This window comes from Thermobia domestica, chromosome 1 (genome assembly GCF_964235325.1).
Source record: "Thermobia domestica chromosome 1, izTheDome1.hap1.1, whole genome shotgun sequence".
Taxonomy (NCBI): Eukaryota; Metazoa; Arthropoda; class Insecta; order Zygentoma; family Lepismatidae; genus Thermobia; species Thermobia domestica.
Window position 1 is genome coordinate 281,839,880 of NC_137454.1, and position 13,738 is coordinate 281,853,617.

A 13,738-nucleotide genomic window follows, 5' to 3' on the forward strand; every position below is an offset into this window, starting at 1 on the left:
CTTTAATCAAATTAAACGTCTAAAATAAAAATCATCAATTTGACATATAGTGAAATATTTACTAAACAAAATGAACCAAAAATACTCACTAGCTCTCATGGGCGCTATTTGGGGAGGGCAGGGGTAGACAATATGTCCTCTGAGTTTGCGAAGTGCATACTCTTTAATCGATTGTATATTAATCTTCTAATTAAAAAGTCAAATTCGGCGTAGCACCTTGCCCCCTCTCCCTGTCTAAATCTGAAATGACTCTATTGTTTGTACTTTTTTAAAATCAAGTATTCAAACATACTTTTTTATGTAAAGACATACTATATCTTAGAATACAGGGTGCTTCAAAAGTGGGTATACAGACCAGCATCGATGAAGTATGACATTTTATTAAGATAATGCATTGATTTGCTTCGGTCTGTTCCGAGCTTCAGGTATAAGTGAAAAGAAATTAAGAACAAATAATGAAGAAACTAAGTCAATACTTGTATGGATAATAATAAGTAAATAATATAAAATGCCATGAGCCGATTAATACGAGATTGTATACCTACTTTTAGGCCACCCTGTGTTTAATAATGAATGTATTAATATTGTAGATTATTTAGATATATTTAGATATAGCATTTAGACTTTAACCCGGAATTTTATAGTAACAACCTGAAAACTGGTGGAACTGATCTGAATTTTGTCCTAAACAAAATAAAAGAAAAAAGAAAACATTCTGCTTGGGGAAATCGAAATATGATGGTAGCAAAATGGCCGTCAGCAGAATGTGTTATTATTATTATTATTATTATTATTATTATTATTATTATTATTATTATTATTATTATTATTATTATTATTATTATTATTAAGTATTCTGCCTTTCGGCAGGTCCTGGGACTAACGAGGATTTTGTTTTTCAATTTTAGATTTGGGTCTGGATATGTTTCATCCACTTCTGTCGATCTTCAGCTTCCTCTTTTAACTCCCAATATTTCCTTCTATTTTTCAAATCATCGATCACTTGTGTTCTTTTTCTTCCTATTCCTCGCTTTCCTTCCATCTTTCCTTCTATGATGGAGTGAAGAAGACAATTTCTTCGCAACATGTGTCCAATCCAATTGGCCTTTCTACGAAGGATGGTGGCTAGAAGTGTCCTCCTCTTTCCTATCCGTTTTAAAACATCTTCGTTTGTTGCTCACTCTGTCCATTTTATCTTCTAAATCTTCCTACAACACCACATTTCGAAGCTCTCTAAATATTTCTTCTCTAACTTTCGTAATGCCCCAAGACTCTGAACCATACAGTCCAATGCTCAATATAGCACTTGACCAATCTCTTCTTAAGTCCACTATTGAGCCTGCTAGTTAAGAGTGATGTTTTCTTGTTGAATGCTTCTTTAGCTATGGCAATTCTTGACCTGATCTCTTTGGTGCAGTAAGCGTCTCTCCTCAAAATACTTCCCAGATACTTGAAATTATCGACCTCTTCAAGTTCTCTTTGTTCTACTCTGATCCGTAAAGGCGTGTTTTCATGGGATATTCTCATGACTTTCGAGTTTTCGATGTTAATTTCCATTCCATCAGCAGAATGTATTTCTTCAATTTTAAAATATCACATCTTCTCGATATTTCAAGATAAAAACTTTACTCTGGATTCATTTGACAGAGAATACATTGTTCTTTATAATGATAACTTGTCGTAAACTATAATGATAACTTGATCGCCGTCTTCAAATATGGCGTCTTAACCTCTTCGGTCCCAGGAATTTTAAAGAAATTCAACACATTTAGTCCCAGCGTCTTTTCGAGGCGACATTATAACAACCACAATGATTTTATTGTTTATTTTAGCCTACAGTCCGTGTAATTCTTAAAATATTTCAACACGGTCAAATCACATTGACTCAATCAAGATAACTTATATCACTATTACCTTTTTTATTATCAGGACTCCATTATTTATTTATTTTCTTTTTTCAGTTGTTACGACAACTATGTATGCAGATTACCTCTATAAAACCAACATATATCTTTAACGATTAAGATTACATCTTATTTCTTTCTATTTAGAATCAACAACATATAATTTCTTTTTCTTCTTCTTCTTCTACACGACAGATTGTGTATTTTAATGCCCCATTAACCCAAAATCAAAATATAAAAATGGAAGTAATCCAATGTACCAATGGAATGATACACGATATCGTTGTACCAATGGCTCCCGACGGACTTCTTTAATTAGTTACAATTTAAGAAAGAATCCTGGACGGTTACATATTCGTACATATATGGATACATTACTTTCCGAATAGCCCTCGCATATATACTTTACAATACATATATATTAATTTAATTTAATCTCATTCTTATATTCATTTAACAATTAATTCCATTTTAATTATATAAAAATTATCGACGAAGAGGACTAAATCAGAAAAAAAAATATAATCAATTTGTTAATTATTTAGGTCCTAAAATAGATTCTTCAAGTCAATATTATTGGAGCTCATTAACAAATGAACTCAGTATATGCTGACATACTATATAACTTGTTTCTTCCATTTGGGCATAATTAACTTAGCTTTGATAAACAATATTTGTACCGATGCATAGATGTAAATAGCATAGAATTCAGAAGAAGTACGAATTACAAAGTAATTATAACAATACACTAAATGAAATAAAATTATCGATATCATAACAAGAATTAATACAAGTAAATAAATTATTATATTAAGACTCAATTTGAAAGTTCAACATTATCTATGTTAATCTAGGATAAAACTTCTGAATGAATTAATGTCTTAATTAACTGTACCATTTATTTTTAGTATGTTTTGACGGACGCCATATTTTCAATTCGTCAATATTACGTAAGCCTAAAAGTTTACCAGTTTTCACATCCATCAATTCAAAAACTTTGGGGTTAATTTGTTTGATACACAAGTAGGGTTTTATATGCAGGACTATCTGTATAGAATTCAAACAAAGTATGAATAACAAATGAAATCATTTAATATTTACAATGAACTAACACAAAAATCAATTGAATATGGTTTTCTCGCACACCACAACATTGGCTTAAGTTACATCGCTAAAGAGTTCGGTTATGTTACATTGAATTACACAATCATGAATGTAGTACGGTATGTCCTTTAATTCAACAGTACTTTGGTTCTTATTTCAAGAAATTCTGCTATCTAGGTAACTATTACGAAATCCATTTCGATGGAAATTAGATCTACTCTTTGCCTGATTTCTAAATGTTGGACGATTACGATGTATGTTGCGTCTGAAATTAGGTTCGATTACCTTACCGGTACGATTGATAATGCACTGCTTCGTATTCGTGTCCGATAAGTGTTCCTCATCAATCCAATAGAATGAATTGCTTCTGAAATTAGGTTCGGTTCTCATTCGTTTTACTGGTGGCGAAATGTGACTCCTAACAGGGCTGTACTTGTTCCTTACACGACATTCACGATAGTCTGTCCTACCACAGTTTCTGTTCCACGAAGACTCCATTTGGGCATCCGATATGTCTCTGTCCTGTTTCTTAGAAGCAGCCTCATCGTCGTCAAGCGGATAATTTTTATCTGACTTCTTTCCCTTTCTGTCAACCCACTCTTCTCTTCGCCGATCGTCTCGACGTCCATCTCTGTACTCCGTCCTCTCTCCTCGGAACTTATCTCTCCGTTTGCGATGATACTTGTCGTCGCTGTCTCCCATGATTAGCCTCGTAACCTTATCCATCTTCTTATGCAAAGTACTATTGTCTTGTTCTGAACATTCTTCAGGTGAATCATTATCGTCTACAGCTACTCTGGGTTGATATGGTACACGTTCCATGTTGACAGCTTGAATTGGATCACCATTTGCGATGTTTATCTCTTCTTCCAATTCCTTAATTTGACTACTGTGTTTGTTCACTATGGTTTTGACAACTTCTACAGAATTTTGTACATCCGTAAATCGGTGCAGAATTTGCTCCATTTTAATATCGGTTCGCTCCAACTTATGATTTATTTGTTGATCTATTTGCTTAAACTTGGCATCTATATTTTGTTGTATTTGATCCAGCTTGTTATTCATCTGCTTCTGTTGCTGTGACATTTGTTGACCCATTTGTTCCAATTGATGAGATATTTGCTCTAACTGGATATCCATTTTTTGCTGTTCCTGTGATATTTGCTGACCAAGCTGTCTTTTAAGATCAGCGATGTTCGTTGAAGAATTTATACCTGGTAACTCTATATTATCACCTTCTGCATTTGTATTTTCAATTCCAGAAAAGCTTATTTTTAAGTTTCTATAGATTTTTTCCACTCCTTAGTAAAGTAAATTCTGTGTTGAAAGTTATGTTGAGACAGCTTTACTTAACTTCAAACTAATCTCAAAAGTTCCCGTGTTTTCGGCACCATCTAAATTATAACACCCGTGTAAAACATCCGCATTCTTAAAATATTTCAACACGGTCAAATCACATTAACTCAATCAAGACAACTTGTATCACCATTATTTTTTTTTATTATCAAGACTCCATTATTTATTTTTTTTCAGTTGTTATGACAACTATATATGCAGATTACCTCTATAAAACCAACATATATCTTTAACGATTGAGATTACATCTTATTTCTTTCTATTTAGAATCAACAACATATAATTGCTTTTTTCTTCTTCTTCTACACGACAGATTGTGTATTTTTATGCACCGTTATCCCAAAATCAAAAACGATACACGATATCGTTGTAACATGAAATTTTGCGGTTCTTCATTCCCAAGGAAAAACGTTTTGAAAAAACTACTTCCTCCATTAAAATTTACATAACTACATTTGTCTTAGTAAGAAAATGGATCTTTTTACTTTTTAGGTCACGTGGTTTGCGGAGAACTTAATGTATCCTGGAGGAGACATTGGGACTCTAGAGTACGAAAGTACACTTAAAATCAATAGTAAAGTATTTTTCGATTTTTCACATAGAACTAATGCTGTTTCTTTCTACAACATTTTATTGGTGTTAAAAACAATTGGTTTTAGTATAAACGTTTTAGAGTATATTTTATGCGCCATTTTTGCTAGAATTTTGCAGTCTGTGTTTAGTACCCTAAGTAAACCCACAATTTTTACCCTTGTTTAAAGGAGATGATAGAGTTGGAAACAGATTATTGATTCTTGCAAAAAAAGAAATACTTTACACGTAGAGCATTAAATTCTAGCTGAGTTGGAAGAGCAACCTGGTAAGCGACATCAGTTCTTTTTAACTAAAGAAGGAAATTCAGGAAGATGGAGAACGCTTTTTCTTCGTAACTCGTCAGAAGGAAGCGGTACGATGGGTCGTGGATTCTGAATGAGGAGGAATGTATTCGGGATCAGTAGTATCTTCCTCTCCATCATCTTGAATAAGCCATTCTTCTATCTGCTGCCTGAAATCTAGGTAATCCAAAATATCTTTCATCGGAGTCTGTAGTGCTATTTGGTCTCGCCTATATTCAATCCAGAAAGCTGCGATGGAGAAATCAAGAAAATGCATCAATACTCGAACCGTCCAATTTTTAGTACGTGCGGATATTCTTTACATGCCATTTATTCTATCGAGGAGATCCACACCTCCCATACTTCTGTTATACGATTTAATAACTGCAGGTCGGTGAATTTCTTCATATAGTTTTTCTTTCTTTGACCATCGTTTACACATATCCATTGGATTTGAAGCCTCTTTCGATGATACGAGAGTCACTGGTCTATTATCGTACCATTTTACGACAGCAATCTGACCATCATTTCTCACAACTTGATCGATCGACCCTCTATTTTTCTTCATAACTTGATCCGGTTTCAAAGAACAATTGAACGATATTCTTCCTTTTTGAATGGTGCCTGTGCCTTGGCATTCCGCATGAAAGTGCAATACGTCAAGCAGTGGAACTGAAGAAAAATAACGGTCCATGTAAATGGTGACACCTTTAGGTAGAGTTTCACAGAGCTTGATTACCGATTTTCCACCGATATCTAAGTCACTGAATTTGTCATCTTCAAGAATTTTGTCACCTTTGCCCTGGTATAAGAAAAAGTCCAAAGGAAGGCCATCTGGTGCTGTTGCAACAAAATTTTTTATACCACAAGGATTTGGTTTACCTTTCACATATTGGCTTGTAGATACAAGGCCTCAACAGGGTATCATTTGTTCATCTATTGATATGTCTCTTGATCCTGGATTTAACCTGCAACCTGTTTGCACTGATTGAATTATAGGTTGAACCTTCCAAAACTTATTTGCACACTTTTCCTCCTGTAACGCTGAAAAATCGTCTTTGATTTTCAGATTACGCCTCAACTGAAAATATCGGTTTTTTGTAATTTTACTAGCTGCAGCTTCTACTCTAGTTTTTCCAGACCAATACATTTTTATTCTGAGATGTATTAGATAAGACTTGATAATGGTTACGCCAATAAACTTTTTCACTTCTGCAACCGTGCATTTAAGTTGCTTACCTGTATCACTCAAATACCGCTTGTTAGTGTAGGTGCATATATCAATAAAAATTTGCTCAGGTATGTACTTACTGAAATACTCATAAGGGGAAAGATTTACCGGGTTTTGTTGATCTCCAATATGCTCGGGTGCTGGAGGCAGTGGATTGAATTCCTCAGTTCGCTTCCAAAAATTTCTCCTTTTTGAATCAGGAACACTGAAATATGTATCACTTTCACTTTCATCTTGATCTTCACTGTCTTCTTCTTCAGAATCACTTCTATTCTCTGTTTCACTATGTGGTTCGACGTAAGGTGGATCATTATATTCATCATCAGTAAGATCATAGTCTGAAACATCACCATCAAGCTCATCCATTACCCAATCAACGAATTTCTTAGAATCTGGAAAGAAATAAGAAAAATAATAAATACCATGTATACATGTAAAGGCAGTTTATCAAATTTAAAAACAAGAACAATTACAGAGATATATAGAGAGCGATCATAAATTGTCTTTACAGTTTGGGCCCTAAATAGCGAATAATGAGAGGACTCAGGTTCGATTTCCGTGTCGGCTATCCCGATTCAGAGTTTTTTGTGATTACCTTCGGTCACACTATGTAAATACTGGGATCGTACCTTCAATAAGGCAAGGCTTCATTTCTTCAGATATATTTCCCCTCCACTATCCCAACCTGTATTTAAAAAACTTAAAAACCTTCAATAAAAATTCAAAATTCCAAAATTGAATAGATGGTGAATTTAAGAGTTCATAAAGAAAATCGAAATAATAGTAGTTCATAATTGAAGTCGTAAACTCCAAACCAATGTTCCGAAAAATATTAGTAGTCAATGCAGATAAAATAAATAAGAAAAATTAATTTATTGTTGCCTGAAGTTCCCTAAATGAAGTGCAAGAATTGAAGGTATAATGTCCTCTTCATTTCCGTATTTCAAGCATGGGTCCCAATGTCGCCTATAGAAGACACGGAAACTTGAGACACGATTCTCGATACTTTCAGTAATATTTTTGAACTTTTGATTATTTGTAAATATACTATGAACATTTAACTACAATGTCGTGAGAAAATGACGCAATTGCAGAATTAATTACATCTGGAAATAATAGCTTACCCATGTCTGCTTGAGAAAAAACTGCTTTCTTCACCAAGAGTCAACTTCTCACTTCTCACTATGTTTTTTGAGGTAAAAACAAATGCGACGTTGCCAAATCTTTTCTCTAAATAATTCCAACCATGATCTAAAAATAGAAATACCTAACAACAGGAAGTTTCGTTACAAATTTATAAATTAATTGTTGAAAAATGTAGTGTTTCATGTCGTCATGAGGAAGCGCTGGGACTACAGGCTTTCAATATTTCTTTTATTCCTGGGACTGAAGGACTACTGAATTTCATGTCGCCTGGAGGCGACGCAGGGACCGAGGAGGTTAAAGTGAAATGAATGTGTATTCTCAACTTGTGTTTTAATATGTAAGTGTACATAACTTTTGAACGAATTAATATACAGGGAATGTCCTGCAGTAATTTTTATTTGTCCTTTCAAGAGCGCTACTACGAGCCCAAAATCATTGTTTATCTCTAAAATTAACGAAGTATTTAATTTTAAGTAGAAAATATGAAATGAAATCTTTCAGTTCTACGTCCTGCGGATATGCCAGATAGGCTAGAGGAGACGGTGGTGATGAGAAATGAAGAAAATGGTGGAAAGAAAGAAAGTGGGAGGAAACGGAAAACACCGAGAAAACCCTCGCACACACGGTTTGTCGATCACAAAGTTCACTTGGCGCGACCTAGGATCGAACCAGTGATCCCAAACATCAGAGATGACCGCTTCACCACTTTTCTTTTTAAAGTTAACTGATTCACCGAACGTGCCTAATTAATTTGCTTTACTACTTATTATTCCGGTTTCTACTTAAATTTTTACTTTGTTTTACACGTTTACTTAAGTTTGTACTTGTGTTTACAGGCTACGTTTTCGTCTGTCTGTGACCTACAAAGACAGGGACACGAACGCAGAAATATCGAGGACGGTTAAAATTTTAAAGGCTCCCGCCGGGAATAGAACCCGGACCCCGTACACCAAAGGTGAACGTGCTAGCCACTTGACCAGCGGAGAGGACACCACTGAGCCACCACGGCCCCTCGATTTTACGTACAGTTGGCAGTGGTTGACTTCTTTCAAAAATGAACGCGTCGCAATTAGAAATGACGCTGTAAATGATAGTAAACAATACTTGTATCGGGATAATTTCTGAGACATTTCTACCACAATGAAATATGAAATGTATGGCTTAAATAATCTTCTTAGGAGTCAGATGTAGGCCTATGCCATCACCTGTCGGTAACTTCATTTTTCTATACTGGAAATATTTCTCAATTTAATAGTTCAATTAATTTGACTGGACTACATGATACCAATTCTGTTTTCTTTTGCTTTGTAAAAACAAGATATTTATGATTATCTTGTTTACTTAATTATAAAGTATTGAGTGTAACACATGAAAATTCAACCAGAAAAAATATCTCATCAATATATGAAATTAAATCACATGAAATATACGAAGAAACAACGTATTTAAGAATATATCTTTTTCGCCGCAACAGTTTTAACTAAGGAGAAAAGTGTAAATTTACCAAATCTTCGTCTTTCTCTCTCATATCTCTGCTTATTCTTCAAGCTCCACTGCATCATCGTCCTCGACTAGAGTGTGTGAACAGTTTTATAACAATGACCAACGCAATAACTTCATATCATCGAGGAGTTTAAACCACTTCTTCGGCATTTGCAAATTCATTCGCAACCAGATTCAGTATCACAAGAAAAAAAAATGAAATTAAATGAAATCTTTGAGTTTAACGTCCCACGCTTATGTGGTTAGGCTAAATGAGACGGTGAATATGAGAAATGAATGAAATGGTGGAATGAAGAAAGTGGGAGAAAACGGGAGAACCCCGAGAAAACCCACGCACACGGTGTTTGTCCACCACAAAGTTCACTTGGCGGGGACTGGGATCGAACCCGGGACGGCAAGCACCAGAGGTGAACGCTCTACCACTGAGCCACCGCGGCCCCCACTATCACAAGAAATTGTGTGCAAGACATTTTTAAGTATGGGATCATTTTCGTTCGGAATAGATTTGTAATGATCATTTATCAGCATCTACCCCAATCTGTTGATGATAAATGCATAGCGTTCCACGTCTGAATCTGGTGAAATATTTGGAATAAATGTTCCTTTTCTGTGGCTAGTGTTGATGGCAGTGAAACGGATTGCGTTATGACAGTTCTCATGTTTTGACGGTGAATCGCTTTGATTAGGTTACAATCGATATCGAAGCCATATAAACCGAGAAGAAAAGAAACTCGAACATTTGCAATTTTTTCATGAACTCCGTCTGCTTGTTAAACACTTCCACGTTTTCATAAAACAGAATTTCTCTCCCTTAGCGCCAATGCATAATCATGGAATATAAAACTAAATTAAAAGAAAATTTCATCGAAAATTTTGGAAAGTTACCTTTCTCTACTTTTCTAAATGACGAAGAAGTTTTATCACATCCAGTTGAGGCATGGAGGAAAATAATATTAGAAAACTTCTCCAAGGGCTGCTTGAAGTTCTTAATGATGTAAATTGTATGAATTTTGTCTTTTTACAGGTATTTACATTCAAACTTAGATATATATATATACATCATCGTGTGAAGCTGGGAGGACAAACAAATCAGTATCCTCTCTCATAACAACTGACACTACTCCAGTTCTCGCTGCAGTTATTGATGTTGAAACCGTCAAGAAATATGTACCAGCGAAACATTGAAGTATGTTAATACACTGATTGAAGATGGTTAATTAAACAGTATCTTCTCTTATTGCAGATGTTTGTGAAAACATTCCTTTAGATGCAATCGATTATTTGAAACCGTCGATTATTGCCTCTGTCGCTGATTCCTTGCTCCTTCGCCTCTTGTTCTTGAGCCTGAGTAAGCATCGAAAACGGCAGTGTCCGTAATGTTGCTGAATACATTTCACATATTAGAAACATATTTGATGAAAGTCAGCAGGGTGAACTCACATCATACGAGGCAATAGGAAACCTACGTCGTTGAGTGTGTATATAAAACCTAAGGGTAATATGTCCTTGCAAGGACCAGTTTCCTCCACAGCGGCGACTAATATTAATTTCGTGCCTTTCTGCTTTAAAATACCATCCAAAAGAGCAGACGATTTTGCTGCCAATTAGTGTTTCAAGTATTCTAGATTTTCCTTATTTTGCATAACATATAGGATGCAATGATAAATGATAGTTTAATTTAACTTCAACATTTCTTTCTTTAAATTTCATAGTGTAGGTACAGCGAGGGACACTTCTGGATGGTACAGCCATATGGAAATTTACGGCTAAGGTGCTCCACCAGTTGAGTCCGAAGCATTTGCCGGGAAGTATGCAACCAAATTAGCTGTAAAGAAAGGCGGGTGGCATAGTCACCAGGAGCTGAAAATTCCAGTACACTTGGGCGAAATTCCCACTACTGTCTACAGCATCATTTCTCCAAAATGAAATAAATCTTAGACGTGTGGTTCTTATGGCAAACATATTACTTGATATTTGTCCTATTTGAGACGATAAATTGAAACAAAAAATTAAAGTCCAATCCTGTTGCTGTTGGAATGAACACTCTTTCTGTCGTTTGATCTGAAATGACTTTGCAGAGTCTGAATAAATATTCTGTCACTTCAGGAGAGTAGGAAAAGCGGATACGCCTCTTCTTCAGTTTGAAAACACATACATTTAATTAAATGCTTAGTGAGAGTGAGCCCATTGGTACGGCACTTTTATGATTTTAAGTTTTGCTCCCAAGCCATCTCATGCCATAGCTGATGACATTGGAGAACGAGAGATGCAAATATGATGAAAGAGAGATACAGTCACGTGCGCAAATTTAGAATGTGACACAAAATGATCGGATAGCATCCATATTTTGTCGAAAATTTTAATTTGGTAAGTAGACATGTAAAAGCTCACACAAACCTGAGAGCATCCCACTACCAATTGTTGAATTCAAGTGAAGAACTCAGTTGAGAACACCAGATGATTACGGAGGGGGAGAAACATCTTCAGATATGGGAAACAAATAATGAAAAAAGTTGGACTGCTCTGAGCAGGACTCGAACCATGGAACGTATCATTACTAAGCAACGACTCTACTCACTCATCCACGGAGGCACACTGAATGGTAGGCAGTCATACGTCAGACACAGAACGTTTGTTACTTACAAAACGTTTTTGTAAGGGGGAAAGCTAAGGAAATTCAACGTCTCTAGTTTTTCTCTCCCCTGACACTAACGTAATTACTGTTGTCCCAGTCTGCGAAGAATATTTTCCACCCTCTAGAAACTTTCCAAACAATTTTCATACATTTATATATAGCAGCACAAAACATTTATCCCTGGCTGTTCTGCACAATTATACATACACAAAACAATTACTTCCAATTTTATTAATTCCACTACCAAGTAAACAGAAATACTGGATATGAAATCCTATATTTTGGCAATAGTCTTGCAGAAAATATAGAAAAAAATCAATTTTTCTATTTGAAACAGGGGGACCATACACGCAAGTTGCTCCCACGAGATCTGTTTTGCGGAGGAGGGGACAGAAATTTACATTGAAAATGGCAAAATCGAACGTTTAATTATAACATAATTTTATTTTTAAGAATGCCAAATGCGAAGGAGACCGAATGTATTCTCTTTGGCTTGAAAGAATAAAATTATGGCTGGAGGTAAAAGTGAACAGAGAAATGCATGCTACCATTCAGTGGTGGAGCCAGGAGGTCTGGAACCTCCGGACATTTGCACAAGTTCTTAAAATAAGGCCCAAGGGTAGAAAGATACTGAAGAGACCTCGCGATCGAGGTCGAGGTGTCACTCTCGATACTGGCACAAACACATGGATTCAAATGGGTATGCACATACGAGTACGCTACATTGCGACCTAGAAATCGACCGCGAGGATGAATAAGTGGTCGCGATGATAAACAACCGAGTTTGTTTTTACATCGATGTTCAGAGGAAGCACCGCTGTGGCTCATGTTCTCTTTAGCTCTCCTTAAAGCGCTGCAAGGAATAAAGTCTTCATTTGTTTAAAATTTCGTCTGCAGAGGATTCTGTATGTCTATACTCGAGAGGTTTTCCTGCACTGTTAAATGTGATTATGAAAGACATATTAATAGAACTAGTGAGGAATGTTCCAGCAATCTATATATATAAAAGAGAACGCACAAATCCTTTGTTCCCTCATCACGCTAATACGGCTGAACCAATTTCTTTCATTTTTGGGGGGTTATTAGGATTTGGACCCTAGATGGTTTTTATCATATCACTTTAATTTTTAATTACCAGTGTCTTGAGATAATTGACCATTCAAGTGTCCATAACGTACAAATCTTTTGTTAGTTCATCATAGGTAAAAATAAACGTATTTATATGCAACCCGCATGACCGTGTCACTTCGCGGGTTAACATAAATGACAGGCGATATAATGTTAACATTTACTGCAATCTACTATGGTTTTTATCATATCACTTGAAAGCGAAAAAGTAAAAATTATCTAAGTAACAAAGTTTATTGCGTTCCGGGGTGACCGCAGCGAAGCGGGGCGGGTTAACATAAATGACAGGCGATATAATGTTAACATTTACTGCAATCTTCTATGGTTTTTATCATATCACTTGAAAGCGAAAAAGAAAAAAATTATCTAAGTAACAACGTTTATTGCGTTCCGGGGTGACCGCAGCGAAGCGGGGTGAACGCTGCTAGTATGGGATAAGAAACACAAAAGCATCATAATAGACACGTTTTAAATAGAGAATAAAAGAAAATAGCAACTGAAATGTGAATGTCGGGTAAGTTATTCATATTTATTTGAGAATTACACTGTATCTTATTAGAAAAAAAGAAGCTACTGTTAATTATGTATATGCTTGAAAACTCCACCCTTTTCTCCAAATTCCGAGATTAATAAAAAAGGGTTTCTTGTAAATTCGTTACTGAAACCTGAAGACATGCCTGTTTGTTTCAAGCACCTGGAGGAATGGCCAGCCCTGGCTCAGGAGGGGAGCCGCAATTTTTAAGTTGCCAAAAGCTAGCCAAGAGTCTAAGTTCTTTCCCCTCCTGAAAAACAGTAAACAAAACATTTGTTAGTACTGTGTTAAGATGTATTTGGAAGAACCGTCTGCTAAAAACTA